At 37.6% G+C, this 26,378-nt stretch overlaps 1 long non-coding RNA gene across 1 annotated transcript; it reads left to right on the top strand.

The window, feature by feature from the left end:
* The first annotated feature begins 3,469 nt into the window (after positions 1–3,469).
* Positions 3,470–10,946, top strand: LOC108640465. The gene is made up of 3 exons (XR_001921198.1): positions 3,470–3,646; positions 3,729–3,878; positions 10,572–10,946. It is a non-coding gene; the product is annotated as an uncharacterized LOC108640465 (long non-coding RNA).
* Positions 10,947–26,378: the final 15,432 nt, after the last annotated feature.

A 26,378-nucleotide genomic window follows, 5' to 3' on the forward strand; every position in this document is an offset into this window, starting at 1 on the left:
AACCTTCCTGTGGTTTGCAATAGAGGAACATTGATTGCAGTGCAGTTACAGCAAAATTGCTCTGCAAGTTCCCTTTCAATAACTAACTAGAACTAATTAACATTACTGGATAATTCACTACATGACTGTATTATTCATTGTCTTTTCTCATGTTAATACTTTTACTGAGTGCATTAATGTTACAAATTAACTCTGTTGTAATTACACCATAATTAGACACACAGTAATACAACCAGAAAATTAGTGAGAACTGGTAATAACGAAGACTGTTACTACTCTACAATTGTATCTGTAATTACCAAATAACTGTGCTGTAGTTATGTAATTTGAAGAGATGTCAAAAAATTAATCCTTCCACCTCCATCTGAAAAAGCTTTGGTACTCACACACACATCTATTTAATAGATATAAAATATATTAATTTACAAATTTTTAAGGTGTCAGAAATAAGGCTCTTTTTTTTCCTCACTGTAGATACATCTGCAGTATATCCCTGTTCACTCAAGAACCACACCCTTATATATCTGCTATTTCCATGCAAGAAATCATTCTGTTTTCCATTTTAGACTTGCTAACGACTAGCATTCAGTATCAGATATGGCTGTACTATTTTTGGGACATTTGTTAATATATTCTCTATATGACTGTCACACAGGAGTACTGGGGCTGATCTATGAGCTCATGCAACTATCTAGATGAGTCCAAAACTCCTGCCACAGTGTGACTGGATTCATAGTAGAAGGAATTAACTAGTGGTAGGACTAACTATGTCTCCATGAGACCCAGTTGTTAAATATAAACACCAGGATGTTATTTCTGTTCCTGGTTTTGCTGATGATCCTGAGTAGATTCATGATTTTCCACCTTTTCTAAAGCATTTTGAAAACCATTGGTGGATGGTGCTTATCAATACTTGGATTTTATTTTGGAAGTTTTACATGAAAGAACACAGCTGAGAGATCTCCATGCCACCTTCTGACTTTCCCAGCTGTGTCCTTGCATTGCAATAACATGGAAGAATAGAAAGCCAGGTTTTCTGAAGCAGAATAAACTACAGGGAGATCAAGGAAGAGTCAGATTATCCCTTAGGGATAAAGTCCCAATGACTTTCATATTACCAGGAAGCCCATTGATTCACTGGGGGTGAGAGTATGATCCTATAAACTGACTGCAACAGCAGGGTCATGTTCTGCTTCCTCTGATAATCCTAGGATTCTAGAAATTATTAAATGGGAAACTAAAATCCATGGGCTTTCTTACTAGCACTTAGGTGGAGTTTGTGGGTTAGAGGTTAATTTGGTACAAAAAAGAATATTTCTTTTACTGATTGGAAAATAGCTCTTCAGTCTTCACACATCTGCCTATTGGGTCATACAACAGTATGCATTTTGAAAAATACAATGAAAAGTACAAAATGATAATGCTAGGTCCTTATTTTGTAGATTCTGCAACAGCAGAAGGATTAGTGGAAGAGGGAAACAGTAACTGGTTATATAAATTTTGTCAGAAATTAAAAAATTGCTTATTGACTTAAGATATAGCCAAGGAAATATGAATCACTAACTAAATATTTGGCAAATCGAGTATGGGCACAAATCCCTTTGCTGTAAAAGATTGACACAGAATATTTTATTAACATATTTTGCAAATTTAGACATTAGCCTCTAGTCAGCTGGGGAACTTTCTTAATTTTTAAATATAGGAACCGCTTGTTTTAGTGGCTGCTATTTCTATTTCTACTAATATATGTATTTTTTTAACGAACACCGAATGATTGAATGAAGGCAGCATTAATACAGATAAATTTATTTTGCATTCTGGTAAGATGACATGAAGACACACAGAATGTTTCACTGTTAGACTCACATTTACTTATTTTTAGTTGTGCTTTAGTATATTGGCTAATATTTATTTATCCTTTATTTCTGCAGAATCAAATTTGCATCTTCCACATATTAACATTTTGTATTATGTTTCTGCTGTGAAATACTTGAAAACATCTCTATCCTTCTATTAAAAATTTAGTCACTGGACATGAAACTATGGTCTAGGATAAGAGTTTAAAGGTTTCTCTTTTTTCAAACAAAGCAGTAAGGATATCGGGCTAAATTTGCCCTGTAATAGGGAGCTGAGGCCAGATCTTCTGACTTTATTCTGAATTCAGCACAACTTTGGGCAGAATGTAAAGTTTACAATCCTCTACTGAATGTATGAAATCTATTGTTACTGAGCATGGAACGTGACTAAAGATTTCCCAAGTAGTTCTGAGCCATAAAGTTCACTAGTTGCAAGGACAGCCTAGCACACCACAGGAGTGGGTTATATGTGCTCAGAATAAAGTGCCAGAGAAAATATGAGAAATTTTCAATCTCTAAAGTTCTCCGACAATATTTTCCCTCAAAGTTAATAAAATATTTAGTTCCTCAGTGTTATTTTCTCAGAACACTGCATGGTGTGCATTATTTTGTTTATTTCTCTATTTTTCTGCAAGACTCCAACTGAAACTATACCCTTAGCATTTTAGGCCAGTAATTCCTGTGCCCAGAGCTGTTACATAAAGCAAATTCACGGCAGGAACTCAACTCATGTAGGCTACTTGCTACACAGCATTTAGTGGTGACATGCAGGTGACTGGGGATTTTTCAAAAACAGAGGATTCTGAACCCTGCTAGGCAAACACTATGATAAATATGTTTATTTTATGATACAGCTCAGAACATAACAAATAATTCTTCTAATGCCATAGGATGCATACTGAAATGGGAATGTGCTGCAAATATGTGGTTGGAAGATATTGAATGATGACACAACCACGGTTTTTATAATTAGGATTAATTACAAGAATTTCTGTCTGAACTGAGGAGATTATTGAAGAACTGTTAGGCAGAAAAATGAGGGCTTCTTTAATGTTGCAAATCTATGTCACCAGTAGTATGTGGCATGGGGAAAAAGACAAATACAAAAGATGCAAATGCAGAAATTAAGGACAAATGCAAAATCTTTATGCCAAAATCCGGAAATTACTTTGTAAAAGGTGCTGCTAGATTCATCTAGAATGCTGTGGACAGTTCTGTTCATCCATGTTCAAGAACAATGGACTCAAACTACAAACACAAAAGATGAGTATGAAGATTTGGGAAAGAGACCCCAAGGATGAGTTTGGCAAAATGAAAGCTGAGGTGTTTGTCTTTTATAGGTGCATGAAGGCAGGTAAAGATTACTCAATTAAACCAAAGCTCAATGTTAGTGCAAGAAGTGGGTGAAAAACTGGCCCCGATTCAAACCTACATTTGGAATTCAATGAAAGTTTATATGTCTAAGAGAAATTCTATGTTGAAATAACCTTTTTGTATTGGGAGATGGTGACTGAATTACCCTTAGTACCTTTGTACCTGATGTACTTTTGAATGGAACTTCCGTAAGGTGCCCTCCATGACCTCAGAGAACAAGACTCAGTGGCTTGGGAAGTAGTTCCAGTTCTAAGTCCTGCCCACACAACCTGTGTCAGTTAACTCTTAGCTTAGACTGTCCTGTCTCTCCTGACAGATACGTGGTCAGACACCAGAATGTGGTTTGTTCACCTGCTTGATTTTAATGCTTTGATAAATATGCTGTCTAGTAGCTCTGCATCTCGTAGAAATTTCTGGTGGGTGTTTGATTGTTAGAGTGACTGCTACAAAATCTGCAATACTGCAATTGCCAAATGTATGTTAATGCAATTTTGATAGATTTCCCAAGGTTAACCAGAAATGATTTTGAGGTTTGAGGCTGATGATGCTGTGACTCATATTAATGACAAATGGCAGTAATACAGTTCTTGCAAGCAATTTTCAAGCCAGACACAATGCACAAAAACCTAGCAGAAGATTTGACAGCAGGTAATGAGTTTACATTACAAACCTCAGATTAAGCTTAATGGTTGAGATGTAGATTTGGGGAATAATAATGGAAGATGAGTGCAGCCTTGCATTGTGGGGAGCATCTGCCTTTAGGAAAACCTTGAAGTAGATAAAGACATGGATAAACAGAGAAATCCTGACTGAGATCAAATTAAAAAAGAAACACTACATGAAAAGTGGAAGCTGGTATGGGCTTTCCAAGAGGAATATAAAGACAGTGCTCCAGTGTATTGGAATGGATATCAAAACTCAGCACTGAAATCAGTGACCAATGTGAAGGGCAACAAGATGGACCTCTGTAAAACTGAAAGCATGGGGAAGACTGAGGCACACAGGGCCTGTCTCGCTCTCTGGTGAGGCCTGAAACTTCTTCTGGCTGACACAGAATCTATGGGGTGGGGCATTGCATCTTGTTGAGGAAGAAGAATTTAGGGAATACATAAACCAGTATACTGGCTGTAGGTGGGTAGGTTTTGGTAGTCGGGGGCTGCCGGGGGTCCCCTGTTAGGATTAGCCAAGGCTACCCCATGTTAGACAGAGCAACTTCCAGCTGGCTCCAGCTGACCCACCACCAGGCACGGCTGAGCCCCACAGCCATGATGGTATTGCCTTGGGAACAGCTGGGATAAGGGAGGGCAGAATGGCCAAAGGAAAAGTGTGAGAGACAGCCCTGAGACCAGAGAAAGAAAAGAGAGTGCCACATGGTGGTGGAGAAGATACTGTGGCCTGTGGAAAACCAATGCAAGAGGAGATGGATATTCCTGAAGGAGCTGCAGCTCCCGTCAAGACCCAACACTGGAGCAGAGGAAAAGTGTGAGAAGAAAGGTGCAGCAGACAGAAACAGCTTTGTACTGATGGTAACCAGTAGCCTCCACCTGCCTCTCCTCACCTTGCTGAAGGGACTGAGTAACCTGTGGGGGTAATAAGTAGGAAGGGGTGGACTCTGGAGTGATAGAATGGAGCCTGGGAAGAGGTAGAGAGAAGATGGTTTTCCTAATTGTGCGATTAATTTCTCTAAGTGTGTATAAAAGCCAGGTTTCCTTCACAAGTGTAAAGGGGAGTGTCTCTGTTCTACTGAATGGTACAGCTCTCCCCATGCACAGCTGCTCAGCATTGACTTTGTCCGGGAGAAAATGCACTTGTCATGAAACACATGGATAGTCTTTTTGAACCGAGTGAGGCTCAACCTATTCCAGCAAACCACACAGTCGTATACAAAAGCTGCAGAAGGCAGCATCCCACACATCCCATGGAGTTTTCAAGATGTTTAGCAATTGAAAATAGAGCTATTAAAAATTTGTGAACAATCTGATATTTTGGGGATAGAACAGGATGAGATGCAGAAGAAAGGTGTCCATTTAAGAGTCTGCTAGTATATTTTCTTTACCCTACTCTTTCTTAAGAGGTCTTTTCTCAGTCTTAGTTTTCATAGTTTTGCTGATGCCATGGTTTCACCCAGTTTGTTCTGAGCAGAAAGTGAGTGAAAGCTTAGTGAAAAACTTACTGATTTTGAGCTAGGTTAAATAAGAAAATATTTTAAAAACAGAGCAACTAAGCTTTCTGCATAATATTTGTACTTTTTACCTTCTTAGGAAAATTACATATTCACATTCATTAGTTCTGCTTTTTGTCATTTTGACAAATGTCAAATGTTTTTACTGGAAAAAAGCTTTTTACAGTATTGAAAATTTTAATGGGTGTGGTAATGGAGAAAATGTCCCTTTTTTGACTTTATTTAGAAAGTTATATTTGATATCAGTGGACAAAATGAAATTGCTATTCTTTCTGTCCCTTTTTCTTCCTCTCTCTTCTACCCCTGGTATTCCAGGCTTTAATCAAATCCTTAATGTCACTTAAATGCAATTTGTGTTTAACAGATTTAGGTTTCAGTTAAATACCTCTCAGTTATCTGAACTCAGTGATTTGGAGAAATGCTGAAGGCTTAGAGAAAGCTCCAGGGCTCAACAGCTCTGAAATTGTGCTGCTCTGTATGGAAAATGGCATCTTGCTTTCTCTTAGCAGAAAAATGTCTCACCAATTTGAATAATTGTATGTGCTTTGTCTTAAAGAAATTGTGTTTCATGTAAGATAATACTTGGGAAAGGTCAGATCATTACTCTCACTCGATTGCTCATTTAAGCTAGATGCTTCCAAAAGGCATTTGGAAGAAAGTTGTGTCTGGGGAGGGAAAGTAGGAACTGAGAAATGATTTGTTCCTTTCCCAGATCTGCTTTGCATCCTCATCCTTCTCATATTAATATTGGTTTCATCTATGGTCAGCTACTGTATTTTTTCATGGGGGACTCTTCCAAAATTTGTGAAACAAAATGATGGATCATTGACTTAAAAAGTCCAGCTTATGGTAAGAATATGTGCTATGTCTTTGGATAAAATATTTTTGTCATAAGCTCAGCCTCTACACTTTCTGAGGCTGTCAGATGCTCTGTGTTGTTGCCAATACACTTTGGAGTAAACGTGAACCAGCAGTGGTCAGTTTTTCTGCATTTACTATCACCACCAAACACCTGGGCATAACACTTCACCCTGTCTGAACTTGCAGCCCTTTTTAACTGTGCTCCTGCAGAGCCCCAGACAGATTTGAGCTCAATTGAGTGTAAAATAGAAGATGCAGTGAAGAACTGATAATTATCATACATTGAGCTCTTGGTTGCTAGTGCTGCCTAAAAAGTAAGAACATTTTTATTATGACTCCTTAATTTCTGCTACCTAACTTTTCCTGCTGATGTGGACATCTTCCCACATTGGGTGTACACTTAGGCTGAGTATTTTGGGAAAATTTGAGCAAAAAAAAAGCTCAGTCATTTCAGCAGAATGAAATTAGGGGAGAAACACATTGCTTGTCAACATTTTTACAGCCCTTTAGTTGTCAATTTCTAATGTACCCATGAGGTAAAGCAGAGATGCAACATTTGAGATGTAGGTTGGGTTTGTGACAAAGATGTGCCTTTTCTTTACTTTTTAAAAAAATGCTAGCCGAGTTTGGAGAAATGACTTGGAAAAATACTAGGTTGCACATGTTCTGTAGTGACTAGTGTACACATGGTGGGTAAATGAACTAGAATCCATATGGAGAGATGTTTCTCTATACCATCCATGGTGCATCTGAAAATTTCCTAGAGTTACTTTTCCTTATTTCCAAAGGTGTGGTGTGACTGAACACCGAAATACAAAGCAAGGAGATTTTCCCCCCCTTTTTTTTTTTCTTTCTTTTTTTTTTCTCTTTCATAGGAATGCATAAGTTGCAGCCCTGGTATAAGGACAATTATTGGATTAGGTTAGAACAAGAACCTGTAATATATATTGGAGGGAAGAGCAGCAGCCAGTTTGTGCAGGCTTTGTATGAAAAATATGGGATTTGGGTAAAGAAGCTGAGGATAAGGTTGCTGTACTGGATGAGTAGAAGGCTGGAGGACCCTGTGATGCTACAGAGAAATTTAATTTGAATGTAAATTTGAGGGCAGTAGAAAGGCTGGTGGGGGAAGGGAGTTTAAAGCCTTTGGGGAGAAGCTGAGAATTGGAGGCAATTTTTTAAGAAATGCTAGGATTCAGATCCCAAAACAGAAAACAAGTGATGAGATTGAGGATAAAATAAGGGATTGGGTAGAGAAAGAAACAAGCAAATTCAAGTACAGACATTTTGGGGATGGGGAGTAAATGCAGTAGGTGCTGTGTGCATGGCAAAATGGATTATCCACAAGTTGGGAAATTGAGGGGAGAAATAGGGAGGACAAGAAATTGTGTATGTGCAAACCCTCCAGGCCGATGTGCTGATCTTGGTGATGGAACTGTGAAAAGTGGTACTATTCTTTGTTAACTGTGGGAGAGATTTTTCTCTTCCTGCTGCCATGTAATTTCTCCCCACCCTTGCAGGAGTTAGCTTGGATTTTTGAGATGTAGGCAAAATATGTAAAAGAGTGCTGTCAGTGTTTTGTCATGCTGGATAATATCCTGGGCTGGCCTGCTGAGTATGATAAGAGTTGTTAAGTATGATAGGAGTTGTTTCCTAATTCTGTGCACTAATAAGATCTTATATTACTATTTCCCCAATGTGAAAATGGAGGTAATGCAGCCACCGATTTAGTGAGATGTTATTAAATTTACAAATGTATTATCCATAAAGTTGGTTGTCATAATTCTGTGAAAAATACAATGCCATTCCTTTCTTCCCCAGAGCTGGATTTACGTTTTTATTATATATTTTCACAGGACTCAACAAATGAGAGCAAATCTAGGAAACCAGTTATACTTGCCTTGCTTCTTGGCTTTTGATGGAACAGATGTAATGACCTTTACCTAGACTGTAGTTAAAATTGAAAATGCGCTCAGAACACTTTTATTTTAAATGTGCTGTCCTGTTTTCTGAAAAAGAAAGAAAACCTATTGAAGGTAGGGATTTTTAAGGGTTAGTCAAACTCATCAATCTTTGTGTACGCAGCACTGTGTGTGAAGAGGTTTTCTTAAGTTATTCTCAGTAGCAGAGAGATATAACTACTCTGTGGACTTGCTGTTATCTCCAGTTTTGAAAGAAGCAGCTTGATTTTCTGCAATTGTAATTTAAAGCCAGGTGGGAAATTCCTCCCATTGTTCTTTCTTCCTGTTTGAAACTTACTCCAAATTGCAACAATTTTACATCATTAAAAAAACCCCTACTTGTGAAGACTTTTCTTTTACAGTCTGTGTGCCCTTTAAAAATATTTATGGGGCTATTTCCACGTAGGTGCACATGTAACTCCCATTAACTTTAATGGGGTTTTAGGTGGATGCAAGAAGAAATTAATATAGAGTTACCGTGTTTGGAGGAAAGTGGACCAGTCCTTTATTCAGCTGAGATTTCATTAGAATTTCAGATGACAATTTTTAAGAGGGGGCTTGGGGGGGGCCTATGTTTCATAATGTGCCTGTGGCAAAATAAGTGTTTAATCTGGCCAGTGTGATTTCTTTTCTTGGTGGGATGTTCAAAATTGAAGTTGCGTTCTTACTACCAGTGCACTGAATGTGTCTCTTTTATTTTCTGTTAGCTGGGGAAAAACATATTTCATTCTTGGCCTTTTTTTTTTTTTTCTCTGCTAAAGTAATTATAAAATGTAAATGAATACATTGTAAGCCAAATCTGAATTACAAATATTCTGTCCCGATTTTTGTGTGAGTGCTATGCAAATTGTGTTCATCTTCAAGAGCTGCGGACATGGATAGGATTTTGTAATAAGGCATCTGCTAAAGTCTCCTGTTTGTTTTTTTTTTTTTAAACTGAAAAGCTTCCACATTTCAAATTTGGAAAAGTTGTGTATATACATACATATATATATATATATGTATATAGGTATATATACATATATGTGTATATATATGTATATAGGCATACATGCTCGCTCTCTCCGTCTCTGTCTCCACATATACATATACATATATATACATATATATATATGTGAATGGTAATACTTTAGGGTAGCTCTTCTTTTATTTCAAAATCAACCAAGATTTAGGTTGGATATTAGAAAAATATTCTTCCCCCAGAGGATGGTTGGGCACTGGAACAGGCTCCCCAGGGAAGTGGTCACAGCACCAAGCCTGACAGAGTTCAAGGAGCCTTTGGACAATACTCCCGGGCAGGTAGTGTGACTTTTGGGGATGGTCCTGTGAAGGGCCAGGAGTGGGACTCGATGATCCTTATGTGTCCCTTCCAACTCAGCCTACTCTGGGATTCTGTGATCTGCACTCTGAAGGTGGCCAGTGGCAAGTGCACCTGTGCTATTGCAGACTTTCAGTTCTGTGGTTGCCCTGCCCTGAGCAGCTGAAGAGCTGCCTTGTCACTTCGGCTCACGGAGGTTGTGGTAGTGGGAGGTTTCTGTTGGTTTGATTGATAAAATCTTCCTTATATCTTGAGCATACTCACCGATGTTTAGATGGTCTCCTAATTACAGATAGTTGATAGAATCTTCTAGAATAACTTAAAATGCTGTCACGGCTGCTTACAGCAACCCAGCTGCTGTTATGCCCATTGCAGTCCTGTAGATTCTGTGGGGGGAAGAATGCCTTCTACATGCCTTACCAATGACCCTAGTTTAATTACAAGTTTGCAGTAAAATTAACATTGTTCGTATGCAGGGTTCCTAAATTTTTGACCAAGACAGCTGAGTTTTTCAGGTGTTGCATAATTTAGGAGTTATTTTTCATCTTAACACAGTGCAAAATATAAACATTGATTTAGCAACAATTTAAAGACTATGGAGATCATATTATGTGCATGGGATTTTTCTCTGTTTGTTTGTTTGTTTGTTTTGGTTTGGTTTTTTTTGTTTTCCCTGTGGATTTCATATGATTACAGAACTGATAGAAAAAGCAGATTTAATATATCTGCCATTCTGCCTTCTGGCATAATTGTGTTAACATTTCTTACAAAAGTTGCATTTAGTGGATATGAATAACAGAAACAAAGTAGTCCTTAACACCTATACTTTGAGAAGTAATACTACCTTTCAGAAACTTCTGAAAATGAACTAAAAGCTGGCACTTTTATTATGCAGGGGAGCAGACCAATCATCAAAAAAAGGAATTGTTCACCCCAAAGCAGCTAAATATGTAGAAATTAAATAATAAGGCCATGATTTCTTCCAGTCTTTGAGTCATTGCTTTTTTTTTTTTTTTGCTTAGAAAACATTGCACAAACATGACTTTGGCATTTGATTGAAGTGCAGTATTGTTCAGCTTCAACACATTCTGACATCTTTTGCAGATCAATTAAAGTGCAACAGTGTGGAAGCAATAAAAATGAAGATGTTTTATCCTTAGCTTAGAATAAAAGGAAATGCATTTGAGGAAAAGGATGAAAGAGAAATAAGCTGTTTGAACACAGTCAGCATAACTTTTATGTGTATATAAAGTTGTCTGATACTACTCCATGAAGTAAGAATAAAAGAACAAGTAGACAGGAAGAATTTACAAAGTAGAAGAGGAGGAGCAGAAGAATAAGATTATATGTGCAGTATCCAAGCCATCAGCCAGAAAGGACCATGAATTTGGTTTAGAAGTGAGAAATTGAAAAATAAAATCTTAAAAAACAAGGAGTGAATAAATGGACTAGCTGTTGACATTTCTGAAAGAAAAATACTATTGTGACTGAAATGCTCTCTTTGAAGATGAAATCCCCGATCCTGCATGTGTACTTAATTATATAATCAACTTGAGCTTGTCAGTGGCTTTCAGGTGGATACAAATGCAGTGACTGTAAGCAGTCACTGTCACAAATGGGTATGCAAAATGAAAGACTTAGTGCTTACTGTGGGAGCAACTGATAATGAAATAGAAAGGATTTTTACTAACTTCCTTCTGGCAATTTTTTTAGAGTATTTAATTAATGGAAATATTTATGTGCTGGTTTTATTTTCCTTAATAAACAAACACCTTTAGAAATAGTAGATGGATGTGAAGCTGTTTGATACTTAGTAGAAGAGATTGATGTGCTGAATTTTCTCCAGGTTTCTCCAGAAAGCTAAGTAGTTACAGAATTACTGTTACTAAAACCAACTGTAAAAATATTTTTCTGAAAAAATCTGTAGGTTCAGCTGGAAATATCAAGAAAAAACAATAATTTCTCTTGGAGTCTACAAATAATATGTGTGCTTTGAAACATAATACATATTCCCATTGCACCCAGTTATACTATCACACATCACTAAGTAAAGCTGATCATTAAGAAGGTACATTTTTGTATTATTAGGTTTAGTGACATGAGATTTAACTGGAAGCATAGGAAAAATACTTCATTTTGATTTATATGTTTTGTTCTTTGTTTTTCTCTAGTAGAAGGTGCAGGTAATTTGAAAGGTTTCCAGTGAGGAGAGGGAGTGACTTGGAGGAAGAACCTGGTGGAAAATGCAGGTGGAAAATGACAGGGAGACAGCTTTAAATCACAGTGAGAACTGAGTCTGCACCGCCAGATCTGTGACCTTTGGGCAACAAGACTTTATTTGTGTTAAGCCTTGTTCAGTGCTGGTGTAGGTTGTGAGAAGGCTGTTATTAAATTTTTGATTTTTCCTCATATCTTACTTGACATGGATTGTTTTAGTTCCCCCTCCATCAAACTATAACAGCACAAAGAAATGGTGAGCCTAGACTTGTGAGTACGTGTGTTTGTTTCTGGTTCTGATTTTTGTCACAAACTGCTTCTTTTCCTGTCTCCTACCTATAAAGAGGCATACAATGTAAAAGTACTCCCAAACTCACAGCTTCCAGGCAACTGTGGGTGCCTTGGTTTTCACTTTTGCTCTGAGACAGATTAGAGGTCTGTGCTTTTTGTGGAGACTTTACAGATAATTTTAATTTTATGTAGTTTTGAAAGCTCTGAAGCACAAAACGTCTCAAAAAATGAAATTACTCTTGTCTATTCAGGTCTAGAGGGCTGCAGTGTGAACACAGAAATAGGAGTATTCTTATATCCATGCTCACTAGAGTAAGCATGGATAACTTTATACTCACTGCAAGAAGTTTTCCTGAGGCCTTAGATACTTCACTGAAATTCATTGATTTAAGATGGACCATGTAGTTCGTGGGATTACATCCTAATGACAGAAGTTGAACTAAATTATGCCCTAATAATTTGGAAGTTTATCCAAATTCTTACAGTGAAACCTCTCGGGGCGTGTGTGTATATATGTGTTTGGGTATTTTTGTGTGTGTGTGTGTGTGTGTACGTGTACAGCTTGGTTTACTAGCTTTTTATACCAAATACCCTTTTAAGGAGATACGTTCAAATATAAAACTTCTTTTCCATGAAAATACAGTCTGAAGATAAGCAAGAAGCTCATCTTAAAGCCAAAGTTATATTAATCTTTTCTCCTACCACCAAGAGGGCTCTTGTAAGTACAGTTTTCTCTCCTGAAGATCTCTGAGGCTTAATAAGTCCATATTCCTCTGTTTGTCCTCTTTATTGTGATTATGTTGAAATGTTTTATGTTTTAAAAGCAAGTACAGGAAACTGATTTCAGAAGATCCCAACAGCAGAGGAACTGTGATTCCACAAAACAATATACCAACTCATTTTATTATTCCTATACATTAAATACTCTGCAGGTTGCCTGTCTATACAATAGACGTTGCTCTACCATACTTACCTTGTAGATATTTCCATAGGAACTTTATAAACCTCTCTAAGTTTTTGCTTTTAAGAATCACATCTACTTCTCTTCAAAAAATATGATAATCCATTGTAATTTCAAATACTTTTTAAAACATGCAAGTTTGTTAAAAACAATGACTATGACTTTTTAAAATAAAGTGATGATATTGTAACATATTGCCTAGAAGTATTAGGGCCTTGGGCTACAGGTTGGAACTTTTTTCTAACAAAATCCAACTTGATTCTTTTTTCCTTCCTTTTCCTCAGAGCTGCTCCCCATTCGGTCAGCTCCCAGCCTGTACCAGTGCCAGAGCCTCTTCCTGTGCACATGGAGAAACATCCATTTGTCCTAATTTTTAATTTCATGAAGTTCTCATTGGCCAAATCCTCCAACCTGCCTAAACCTCTCTAAATGTAAATCTTCCCTATAATGCATGAACCTCCTGGTTTGAGATCATCTGCAAACTTCCTATAAGTTCACTGTGAAGCCTCCTCCAGACCACTACACAAAGTTTTTAAACAGGGAAAATCCCAGGATAGACCCCTGCAGTACTCCACTGTGGGTATGTGCTGGGAGTAGAAGTGGTGACTGAATGAACTCTGAAAGGTGAGTAAGAGGTTAAGGCGCTCAGTAGCCAGTGATAGAAATTTCTTTGTGTTTATCTATTTTTTTCTTCTTTTCTTTCTTCTTTTTTTTTATTTTTTAATATGTTCACACCATTTTCTAAATCCTAATCTATGACCTTTGTACTCAGTTTATTAGGTAAGACTTGCCATGGTGCATCTGCAACCTTGAAGACTTTAGTTTGTCACTTGGCACTTGTGCAGAATATTGAGCTGTCATCCTATTACCTCTTTCTGACTGATCTCAGCCCTTTGCAGCCAAAAAGACCTGTAAACTTGTTATAAACAAATAAAAACCAGGGTTCTTTGAATTACTGTTATGCTTTCTGTCTGGATCCCTTTTACTGTATGGAGAGACTTTGCTAGTAGGACAGGCAAATCTAAAATGTGTAACACAACTTCCTGATACAGACAGTCAATAATAAAATAACCAGTGAGCAACTATGCTAAGCATTAGTTTGCTCACCACTCCTGATCAGACACCTAAAAAGTCTCTGCTGACAAGGTAGTTGGGCCTCTTTTAGTCAGATGGGGAGGAATAATCTAGTGCTCCCTGGAAGGAGTTGATCATCAAGGTTACTGAGTTGCTGTCAGTTCCCTGGTTTTCCCTTCAGGATTGTATACCTCTCCTGTTGGGGTCTTTCCCCTTGAATCTCTGAGCTACTACTTGTCTTCATCTCAGCAGTCTTACCTCTGCAATTTTCTCTCTCTTATCTTGCACAGCTCCACTATACAGATTTTCTCACATCTCGAGCAATTTCCTTGGAATCTTTGGGCTGAGGTCTCTCAACTGGGCTGGAGCAGAGCTGGACTCAGGATCACAGGCTACTGACCTGCTGACTTGGTGTAACACAGTGAACCTGCTCTTACCTCCTCCCTCCCTCACTTTTTTTTCCTCATTGGCTCTAAAATCAGGCAAGCAAAGCTCAGCCTTAGTGCTGGTGTTCAGAAAGGAGAAAACCTTTTTTCTGCTCTTAGGATGAGGAACAAATTGTCTGAAACATGTAGAAACAGCTTTTAATAGAGTGTGTCTGTTGCAACTCATCTTGGAATAGAAGATATAAGAGATTTGGTGCTGAGCTATGGCAAGTAGAAGAAACTATAGTTCTTTGAATCAGAGTTTGTATTCAGGCTCATGTGTAAACCTAGCATGAATGAGCCAGTTTTTTACTGGTAACATTATCACTTGGCTTAAACCACACTGGATTACATTGGTCATATTGAACTTGAACTGGACCCCACATTTTACTTGTTCGTTTCCATGGTTAAGTACAAAAACTTTGACTGTAGGAAGACAAATTCTGGGAATGGATAAACTGGTGGATATAGTAGTAATGAAAAGGCAGTGGGAGGGACAAATAGTTGTTATATTAAGAACAAAAACAGAAGGAAAATTAGATTACTAGGCTACCAAGAGAAAATGAAGTTGAAAGAGTTGATAGGAAAATCCATTTCATAAAATAAACTATGGTAAGCAAGAGAAGAGTGATTGAATATAGGGCTACAAACTGTGTGGCAAATGAGTGTTTTATAATTACATGGTGCCTAGATTTTTAATATGAAGCTTTAGGGTTGACAAATAGGGAGACATAACTTTTGCTAACATATCAACTCCCTGAGCCCACCAAATACTATTGACTATCAGCAGAGACATCAGTCTAAACTTCTGTTGCTACCAGTGCAGAATGAAGCTCAGTTTGCTATAGTATGTCCCTTTTCAATATGGTCTGGCATGAAACTAATGTGGGTAAAGAAATGTGTAAAAATTCTTTTGGTGTGTGCAAATGATTTTTACTAAAATTTCATCTTCTTCCAGAGTGATTATCTCTAGCTGCCATTATGTTTCTTTTGTACTTTTTTCCTCTTATAAAGGCCTGGCATATTCCTCTGGAAGCTGAGGAATGAAGACAGCTGTTAATTTAAAGATGAAGAATATTGTAAATTGGCCTGTGCATGAAATGCAGTGATAAAAATAGCACAGATATATTATGTCATTGGCTGTACGGTCATGCATGGAAATTCCTGAGTTAAACTAGTAAGTGCAATAGTGCAGAGCATGTAAAAACTCTTTAATTTTTAGTTCTTATATTTTTTCCAAAAATGTAGGTTATTACCTCTAAATGAGTGAAGTTGTTTCTCAGCGGTAAGATCAGGTTGCAGAACTGCAATTATGTTGCCCTGAGACCTCTTGAAAGAACTGAGATTTATTCTGACTTAGTGGGAGAATGAGGTTTATTGACTCCAGGGAGGGATAAAAGGGGTTGTATTGGCAAGGGAAGATGTATGCACCTACTACATATTTTAAATCACAGGGCAAATTGACTGTCGCCAGAATTAATCCTCACTCGTTTTGTTTGTACTCTCTCGAATATTCTCAGGGACCCAAATTAAGAGGATGCTCTGTTAAAATACTCACTTTGCTTTTGTTCAAGCTACTTAATCTAGTCATTTGCTAAAGGTCTTTTAGCAGGATGGTTGCATTTTTCATGATAAGTTTCCATTTTGCCCTCAGTTTTTCTGGCAAGGGTTTGGAGTAGTATATCTCCTTTAAACAGAGCATCTATTGTTTAAAGAGATGGTCTCACTAGTTTTGCCATTTTATTGTTTCAGCAGCACAATTCCACCTGGTTAGAGGGTGAAGGAGAGCAGCAATTGTGAAGCATTATGTGCTCAGGGCACAAAACCTTGTCCAACCATTTCTGGATACCTTTCCTTTCCATTGTGGTAAAACAAATTTTCCTCCAAAGGAAATATTGGAGTCTTCCTCTTGAACATTCCGTGTTTATCTGACTGAGACTAAACAGCAACTCCAGAACTTGAGAAAAATCAGGTTTATACAGATCTCTTGCATCTCGCTGTACATGAATAGGAAATATCTTCCTGTTTTCCTGCTCAAGAAAGACCTTGACGTCCTAATTTGCTTTTTAACCTTAAAAGCAGTAATAATATGAATTTAATAATGGTTATTTTTCCTGGAAGATTCACTGAGGAGCCTAAGAAGTTTTCCTTGGGGTGGAGGTGAGGTGTTGAAGGTTTTCAAGAGAGAGAGCTCTCATCTCTCTGTTTCTGATGCTTTTGAACTAAATAGCTGTTGGTAAAAGCATATTTTTGTTTTTAATTACTTCTTTAATTTCTTCTCCCTTTTTACAGATGTCATTGTAATTCCACTGCCTGTGTATCTGTCCGGTAGGAATGTGCACATCCAAGTCCTGTGGGCCAAATTTCTTGGGCACATATATGCAGAAGTGTTTTAGTTCCTGGATACTTTAGGGAAGATTGCACAAGTTACTGCATACCAAGGCCCTTATTGTATCCTCCAGCACATGCTCTGCCTGGCAATGGGCATTTTCCAAGGATGTGCAGCTACTCTCACAACATTTCCTAGGGATTGCATGCACAGCAAAATTCCCAAAAGAACTCTGCAGGAGAACTCCTTTAGCAGTGGCACACTAGGAATAGGTTCTTGCTAGAGGGGGTGGCCTCTCCCCTGCAGAGATAACTCTGTCTCCATCTCTCCCCGACTGAAGTAAGAACCTGCTTCACTCCCACAGTGAAAAGAAGAAATCTGCTACAACATCTGCAAGCCTCTGGCTTAATACCTTTCAGAGAAAGTCTGATTGTCCACCTAGAATTCCTGCTATGATGTTCTTGGCTGTGCTCCGAGCCCAGGGTTGATAGATGTCCCGAATCTGTATAGCAACCATCTGTTTGGAGCCTGGGAGGCCATCACCAAGCACAGAGGTAACGTGCTGCAGACCTAATACACACAGCAGATGCCATTTTGTCCTTCAGCAGCTGCTCTTCACATTAACTGTAGTTTCTGTCAGCTAGGACACCCTCGTGCCAACACAAATCATACCTTTCCAAGTTATCTCCAGCGCTGACCACAGCCAAGATATGTGAACATGAAAAGAGAAAAAGGAATGGTTTTTGCTTAGTGACAAAATGATGTCTAATGAAGACCAGACTGAAAAAGGCTGCCTTTCCTGCCCCTTCCCTGGCAGCCTTCCCTTTGTGTAGCAATGCATAAATAAACTGATTTTTGGCTCACATAATTCATAAACTCTTCCAAAAGACTGACCCCGAGGGATGGGATGTAATGTAGTCAGGAGAGAATTACTCTTGGTCCACTGGAGCAGTTCCTGAGCAACATTGTTCCTATGTGGAATTGCTGGAGCTCAGACAGTGTGAACAATTCTGAATGAACAAGTGAAACATGTTTTTTTTGTTACTGTATTCAGATTTACATGAGAGTAGGAAGAAACCATGCACAGCAGAGGGCAGGGCTGGGATGCTCTGGAGTCATGGAAGAGGGCTGTCAAACATTGGAGCGGACTACTGAGGGAGGTGGTGAAATCTCCATCCCTGGAGGTGCTCGGGAATGCCTGGATGCGGCACTTAGTGCTCAGTCTAGTTGACAAGGTGGTGACTGATCAAAGGTTGCACTTGATGATCTTGGAGGTCTTTTCCAACCTAGATGATTCTATGATTTTATGATATGGTCGTGCTATGGGGTATAGATGGTGTGGATGGACAAGAAGCTGGAGTGTAGAGGCATCAAGCCTCAAAGTTACAATCTTTCTTAAGCTGGGCTCTGTGTGCTTCAAGAGTTTGCGTTGTGAAGTCCAGCAGCATATTCTAACCTGAATGCTTTTATTCTGGTAACCTTTGGGAGTTATCCAGAAAAGGAAAGAGGCATAGCTTATTTTTTCTGGCCATCTGTGGGGGAAAAAAACCAAAAAAACCCCTATGAAAACGTATAACAAATAACACTATGCCAAGCTCCCACAGCCTTTAAGTCAGTTTGGTTGTAATATATTGCAGAAGAAGAATCTGAGAAGATTCAGTGAAGGAAAATGTATGCTTAGTTTTGTTCTTTGGAACTACCAGCTTTCAGCTACTTTTTACATTATAAGATTAAAAAAAGAGACTAATGAGAATTTATTTTCTACTGCAATTTATTTGATAGAAAATTCTTTCTTGTTTGGTGGGATATAGATGTGAAAATATGAAAAAAAATAGCTTAGTGGAAAGTAAAAATTAAACTACATAGATACCTACATACATACAGTTTTTACATCACAGAGCATTTAGAAAGGCTACTTAAATAGGAAATATGCATATAAGAAATTAATTTCAAACAAAAAAGGCAGTGTATTTTTGGGTTTCTTTCTGTTTGATTTTCTTTTTTGGTCATGTTACAGGAGTAAAGCTGGAAGGAAGATAAAAGGGAATATTGGACTGTGACCAGAGGAGTGACGGTGTTTTGAATTTCTTTATGTTTTGATCCCTGCAACAGAAGAGGAACCTTTGAAAAAGTTAATACAAATTGTTTTTCTCCCAAAGGCTCACAATCCAGGTAGATCTTTTGCCTGTAATGTAGGTTTTGAGAAATTGCCCATGTAAAGCAGAAGTCTGCTGCACAGCTGTTAAAAAACCTCAGGTTTGTATGCAGGCAGGGAAAGTTCTTTTAGCCTCCACAGAATTTGGAACTGATGTGTTATCATACTCTGCATTTAGATTTCAGCAATGTCATAAATCAATGACAAGTCCAATATCCCAGTCTTTTGGATATGTTCAGCAGAAGGTAATCTTTCCTGTTCTTTGGAAACTTGGGAGTCTATAACACAGAGAAAATGTAGAGTCTGTCTGAAGTCTGACATTGATATAACTTCCTGTAATTGCTGGGACAGATTGAGTGGAATTATCACAGATATGTAGCATCTTCATCAACAGTATATGTTACACACCTGTCATTTGGAATCATGCAATTTTTCAAAGGACAGCTTCAGACCACAACACCTTAGACACTCAGGGTTTATTCTAGTTCCTTGCTTTCACTTAGTATGAAAAGCTCTCAACTGAAATAAAATAGATCTGGCCAATAAAATGTTTTTTATACAACATACTCCTTTTATACAACATGACTCCTTTGTTAGCAGTCAGTAATCCTGCTAAAAAAAGAAATATTTATGTAACAACCATTTGAGCATGGAAACTATAGAGGAATGGTCACTATTTCTACAGTCATGCTTTCACTGGGATACAAAAATGTTGGATTAACAGTAATTCATAACAATATTATATTTGGGATTGCAGGAACAAAAGTTCTGGGAACCCCCATCCTTTCTGAGTATTACTATTTCTGCCTCTCCTGTGATATAGTTCATGGGATACAGGGTTGAACAGTTAAAGCCAATGATTTTGTCTAGTGACCCTTATTCTATAATGCTGGACAGTAAATCTCCACTCCTTCCCATGATAATTTAGGAGTGTCCCTTTCTTCATGTAAGTCATTCCAATTAAGTGAAAAGGTACCAACTGTATGCTTGCAAGATCAGGCTTGGGTATCCCTATATGCATTCCATTATCTTATTTGTCTTCTGTTTTCCTTGGCGGTGAAGGAAATGAGGCATACTAAATTACTGTCGTCAGGTCCTTTCTTCCTCTCAATAGCTTCTGAATCTATTGGCCAATTTGAAAGTGGATGGTGGAGGGTATCCCAGACAATTACTTTTCTACCTGCTTTATGAAAATGAGCGGCTGAAGGGATGGGAGATCCAAATTACTGTCGTTGCTGAAGGGATGGCAGGGAAGAGCGGAGCTGTGGTGTGTTCTCTGGTTGCAGCAGTGTGGCTGGTCATGCCCACAGTTACATGCAATTGCAACATGTTTTCTTTTCCTTGGTTTCATAGTGCAAACCACCATATGCTGAGCTTTTAAGCAGGGAGATGAAAAGCTTAATGGACAAAGGCCATAAAGCTAGGGAAACACAAAGGATGAATGGAACCACTAGCTTGATTCTTTTATGAGGCTATCTTGTTGCTAATGTGTTCACAGCAGTAATTTATTAAAAATATCAAAGTAATGGAAGCCAATAAGATTTGGGCATTGAAGACTTGATAGTAAATCAAGTAAATCACACTTTTAATTGCAGTTCTGTGATTATTAGTAATTTTAGCACTTTGCATTCATTGGATGTTTGTCTTTGAGAAGGTCTGGCTTTCAGAGAACAAGGTGGTGCATGTTGCTGTGACCTAACCATGGCTGGTTACAACTATTTAATGTTTATGACTAGAATAGTACTCACACATATATTTTTTATTGTGAAAATTTATTATTGCGTTTCAGCTGACTGACTTGCTGGAGTATTTCCCACTGGTACAAACTGCTGCCTTCACAGCTTTTTCTCCAGTGCCAGGCATCACACAGAATGTAAATGATGCACCTTCAGTGTGGTTGGCTTGCATCAAAATCAGTAACGTTGCCAGCCCAAGGAAAATAAGTACAGTCATTTCTTGAGGAGTTTAACATCTGGATTTTTTTCCTGTTCCAGGAAAATGCCTTGTAGATAGATACTTATCAGTGCAGGGTTCGGCTCATGCTCAGTAGCTCCTTGAATGTTAATTAGGAAATACTTTACCAGATATGGCTTTCCATTGCAGCTCCAGTCTGTCTCTTTTTGATCCAGATAGGTGTAATTAATACCTTTACAAAGAAGGTGAATGATACTAGAAAGTTCAGCAGTCCCCGGGTATGAATTTTCATTTTTATCTGTTTTTTTCTTTGTTTTCTGGACAAGAATGGCTGCTTCTGAAGATAATGTGCAAATCCTCATTCCATGCTATGCAACAATATGGTGATGGAAATTAAGATCTTCAATTTTACTTGGATCAGAACTATCAAGAGTATACGTAGAATAATCATCATATATATATGACATATATGGGATTCTCTATATAATCTATAGGATAGTATGAGATTAAAGATATGCAAATGAGCTTTACTTAGAGTAGCTTTTCAAAATATAGTGTTACAGAAATTATATCACCTATACTTATGATAAAATATAGGTACACTGTCTAATGCAATTTTTTGTTAATTTTGATTATGTTTCTGGTAGAAATATTCAAGTAAACCCTAGAAATCTGAATGCTTAACTTGCAAAAATCAACAGAATTGCCTTCAGGAAACAAGAAATTAAATTAGTGTTTAGATAGAAGAAAAAATTGTGATTGTGTATCTCTCAAATTATGAGTAATTTCTGAAAAACTGTGATTTTTCTCTTAGAAATAACATGATATGGATTCATGTATGATATGGAGCCTTCTGGTACAGGATATCTTCAAAAGATGTACTGAAATTCCTGTTGCAGTTGTGGAGGAAGGTCTTTCAGCCAAGAACTCTGATGGAAAGTGGAATAAAACCAATGTACTTTTGACTCTTGTGACTTAAACTATTGATTATTGTGACTGAAATTATTGATTAATAGCATCATGTGTTCTTAGCTGCATCACATATATCACCAGGGGAAGCAATAGAATGGCAGTTATCCCTGATCAAACCTGAACTCAGAAGCTGTGATGTTCTGAGATTTTTGAGATAGTATACTGTCTTTGCACCTGTAAGTGTGATAGGCAGACACTTAAACACCTAAGAATACTGTAACATATGGCATCAGCACAGAATAGTAGTACTTCAGGAAATTCCTCTCTGGGGAAAGGGAGCTGAAAGAATTAGCTCATTTTAAAGTCTTCTAGTTGAGTATTTTAAGTCTCAAGACAAGATGCAATGGGCACAAATTGATGCCCAGGAAGTTCCACCTGAATATGAGGAAGAACTTTCTTGTGCAGTGACTGTGCACTGGAATAGACTGCCCAGAGAGGTTGGGTAGAATATCTGCAGATATTCCAGAATCATATGGACACAATACTGTACAATGTGCTCTGGGATGACCCTGCTTGAGTAGGGAGGTTGGACCAGATGACCCAGTGTGGTCCCTTCCAACCTCAACCAGCCTGTGATTCTTCCCTCAGTTGCATTATTAGAAACTGCATCAGTGTTGACATCAAAAGAAAATAAGCCATATTTCAAGCACTATATGCTTCAGAATAGCATTATGACTTCAATAGTCCTATATTTTAATAGAAATGTCCCCACTTTGTCAACCAAATTGCAGTATTTCAATATGTCACAGATAGAGTCCTCCTGTTGAATTTGTATTACATGGATGCAAATGCCTGTTTTACTGCTGTCGTGTTGACTGGAGCAGCACCCGTGCGTGTTGACTTTTACCTGCCTGCTTTTACTACCAGGCAATACTTTTCTTTGGGAACACCACATGTACTCTTCTGTGCATCTTCATATTCACTGAATGTTTTCTCCATAGGTATACGATGTCGGTATGTTTTCCAAAATATTTTCAAAAATTTTTAATGCTAGGTGAATCAAAACTGTATAGCAGTTACTGGTCACTGTCAGTAACTGTTTTATTCCAATACTATTATTTTTTCCCCTGAAACTAGAGGTCCATCATGACTTCAGATTTTTGCAGTGTTACCCACATTACTGTAAGGGGAGCATGTGTTGTACAGCCTTTACTTAGTAACCTTTCAAGTTCTGTAGAGCACGATCTTGTCTGAAAAAAAGGAGACGGGGATGGAAAAATAAGGGAGTAATAGCCTGTCTGCAGACAAAAGCTTGCTCCACAATGTGAGCTACTGTCAGTACATCTGCACACAGGCTGAAACTGTACCTTTAAAAGGAATGAAATGCTACCTTTAATTAAGAGGATATTAATTCTGAAATGTAATTTCTGACTTTTTAAGTGTTAAACATATTTTTCCTTATTTCATGCTATTTCATTTTAAAAATGAGCATATTGGAGATGAACCAGAGAAAAGATGAGGGCTGTGCCACCTGTATTTCTTCTAATATGAACCCTAGAGACAATTTAATTCACTATTATAAAAGAAGATCTCTCTGAGAATACTGCATTTTCATCCATAAGGGGTGGTAAAAAGTACCTTTTTAAAGTATTCACAAATATTCAATCAGTTAAGTGCTGAATTGTGTTCAGTGATATTCACCATTATTTTATATTCACTTCCAGAAATGAATATAAATTCATTCAGATGAATTTAGTCCCTGAAGTAACAGTGGATTGCAAAAGTCTTTCAAGCCTTCCTGCAGGATCTTGTGAGTGCTGATGCAGAAGACATTTGCATCGATACTTTGCTCATTCTTGGAAGCAGAAACATGGCCCATGAGTCAAAATGTTCATAGGCAGTGAAACACAGAAATGGAGTTAGGCTGATGTCTGTAGTCAGTAGCTTGCAGCCACCAGACCTGATCCTGCAATCAGGGCACTTGTATGGTGAATGAAACCACAGAGTCCTGCTGATTTTAACAGGGCATGTTATTTCATGAGTCTGTTGCTAATACTGATCTGTAGGATCGAGGTTTATGGGATGAAATAGTCATTTCTATAAAACTTACTTTAGAAAAAACAGAGGATTGTGACAGTCCAAATAAACTATGCTTTGTTTCATAGCCAATGTATGAATGGAAACAGATGATGGAAATCTGCCACTATCCCATTTTGATTAGCAGCTGTAAGTTAAAGGTAATCAGTTGGCATGCTGCTAATGCGATTAAAATAAAGAGATGATTAAATGAAGAGAGCCTGTAATGGAGACAACTAACTCATATATGTTACACTGCAGTATATCTGTTATGGAAAATGCTCTTTAAACTGGGGTAAAACAATTCTTATTCTGTCCAAGTTTGTAATTTCTGTGGCATATGAAAAAACAGAAATGAACCTAAAAGCCTTATGGTAGTGTTCTGTTTCTGGACTTTCTGCTTTCAGGAGAAGGTGAATTGTTCGGATGGGTATTCTGAACACCCCAATTACTTAGTGGATAAAATGACCTCTGGACCTCGCCAGCTTCTCGTTCTGCATTTAAAGAGAGTGCATTTGAGGAATAAAAAATGGGGAACTGCTGTCTGTTTCTGCAATAAATATTGAAAGAGTTTTCAGCTTAAACTAATAATATGTAAGAGAAACACCTCTGGCTTAAGTTTTCTCATAAATATTTCAAACCTATCCCTCACCAGTAGTAGTAGTTTCTTGGGGCACAGAGCTCATTCTCTACATGCTGAGCTTAGTTAGTAATAAGTCTTTCCTTCAGAAAATATTCCCTCCAGAAAATGTGCACGATTGAATTATCACCATTGCTGCAGAGTGTAGAAAAAGCTCTTGTGTAATGTGATAAAGGTAGACCTCAAAACCAATTTCTATGATGTTTTTGCAAGGCAAAGCTTTCTTTCCTCAGATGTATATTAAAAGGAAATATGGAGTCTTACTTCTGTTTGTGCTTTCAAGTGAAAACTACCGGATCTAATTCTCTTTTATGTTTCACAGTTTTAACATCTTTATTGTAGTAGCAAATTCAATAGAGTTTCTTCAGCTTAAGACAGAAGTAAAAACATGGCACGTTGTCTGGTTTTGGATCACTTTTCTGTCTTTCTGGCAGACTTGATGAATGTTTTTTGGTGAATATGTTACCAAAACACTAACATCTGCTTGAGAAAATAAATTCTTGTTTGGCACTGGGTGTTTACAATACTAGTAAGAAAAGAACATGTGAGAGTAAAAAACTTATGGAGTATAAGCAGATGTGTGAAAGTGAGGGAGGCAAGTTTTGCCTATTTGGAGGAAGCTTTACTATGGATTCTTCTGCATTTACAGTAAGAAAGTGTCTTTGATTATATTGGTCAAAATGACAATTCAAGGCATTTGTGCTGAAGATGGAGCACTAATGAGCAATGCTGATAAACAAGGTCTGGCACACAGCCTTGCTTCTGTTTGCAGTGAAAAAGGGGTTATGGAGTCCAATAGCAGATACCCAGAGTTCTAAAGGACCGTGTTGAAAAGTATCTTACAATACTGTATTTTTCTCTTTATTCTCTGTATTTTCTATAATGGCAAAACCAAAGGTGGTATGCTGCTTGTTTTAAAAACCCAAATATATATCTGATTGTCTGGCTTTTTATGAATAGGTACCTTGGTATTAAATTGAGATGAGCCAGCAATTTTGCCCACAAAGCTTATGCATTACTTAAATGAAGACTGCCACTGTATCACTAGTTGCTTTCACTGCTTCATTTGAATGTGAAATGTATTTATCTTTTACTTTCACTATAAAATTTCTCCCAACACAAAGCTGTAAACACCACAAGGGAACAATCCCTTTCCTGGTAACAGTATTTTTATTATTTTTACTTTTACTATCATGGTACATAAGAGGGTGCCTCTATGATCAAGGGCCTCATGTCTAGAAAAATTATGTTCTCTTGTATTGTATATATTATAGAATTATAACATTTGTTTATTGATGCTAGTAAAAGCAAATGATCTGTTCAGCTACATTCAATCAACTAAAATGAGTTCATTTTCCAATGCATAATGCTGAGATCCTACTTTCAAGACATTAGAGAGGGTTTTTTACGGGATTTTATTTTGTTTCAGGAAGAATAGAGATTGCCACTCTTACAGTGAGTTTTGACAAAGGGCTCATATCTTGCAGCCTCATAATTATGGTTGTATTTATGGCCATAGCTCTCCCCAACCCACGAGGCTAAGTGCAATACATCCCATATGATTATATTTATGAAACTTTATACAATGACTGTAGGACTTTGTTTAGAATATATAAAGGTATATTTTGGGGGGAAGTTTAAATTTACATCACGAAAGTTGCTTACCAAGTAGCTTTTTTTCCCCCATAATAACCTTTCTCTCTTCCTTTCTTTCATCCAAAATATCTGAACTAAACGTATGCTGTGAGATTTGCCTGATTTTTAAAATTTTTTTTTAATGATTGGAAACAAAATGCACTACAAACTCAAATAATGCTAAATTTGAAATAGACTGG

The sequence above is a fragment of the Manacus vitellinus genome, unplaced genomic scaffold (genome assembly GCF_001715985.3).
Source record: "Manacus vitellinus isolate BGI_N305 unplaced genomic scaffold, ASM171598v3 scaffold_34_pilon, whole genome shotgun sequence".
Taxonomy (NCBI): domain Eukaryota; kingdom Metazoa; phylum Chordata; class Aves; order Passeriformes; family Pipridae; genus Manacus; species Manacus vitellinus.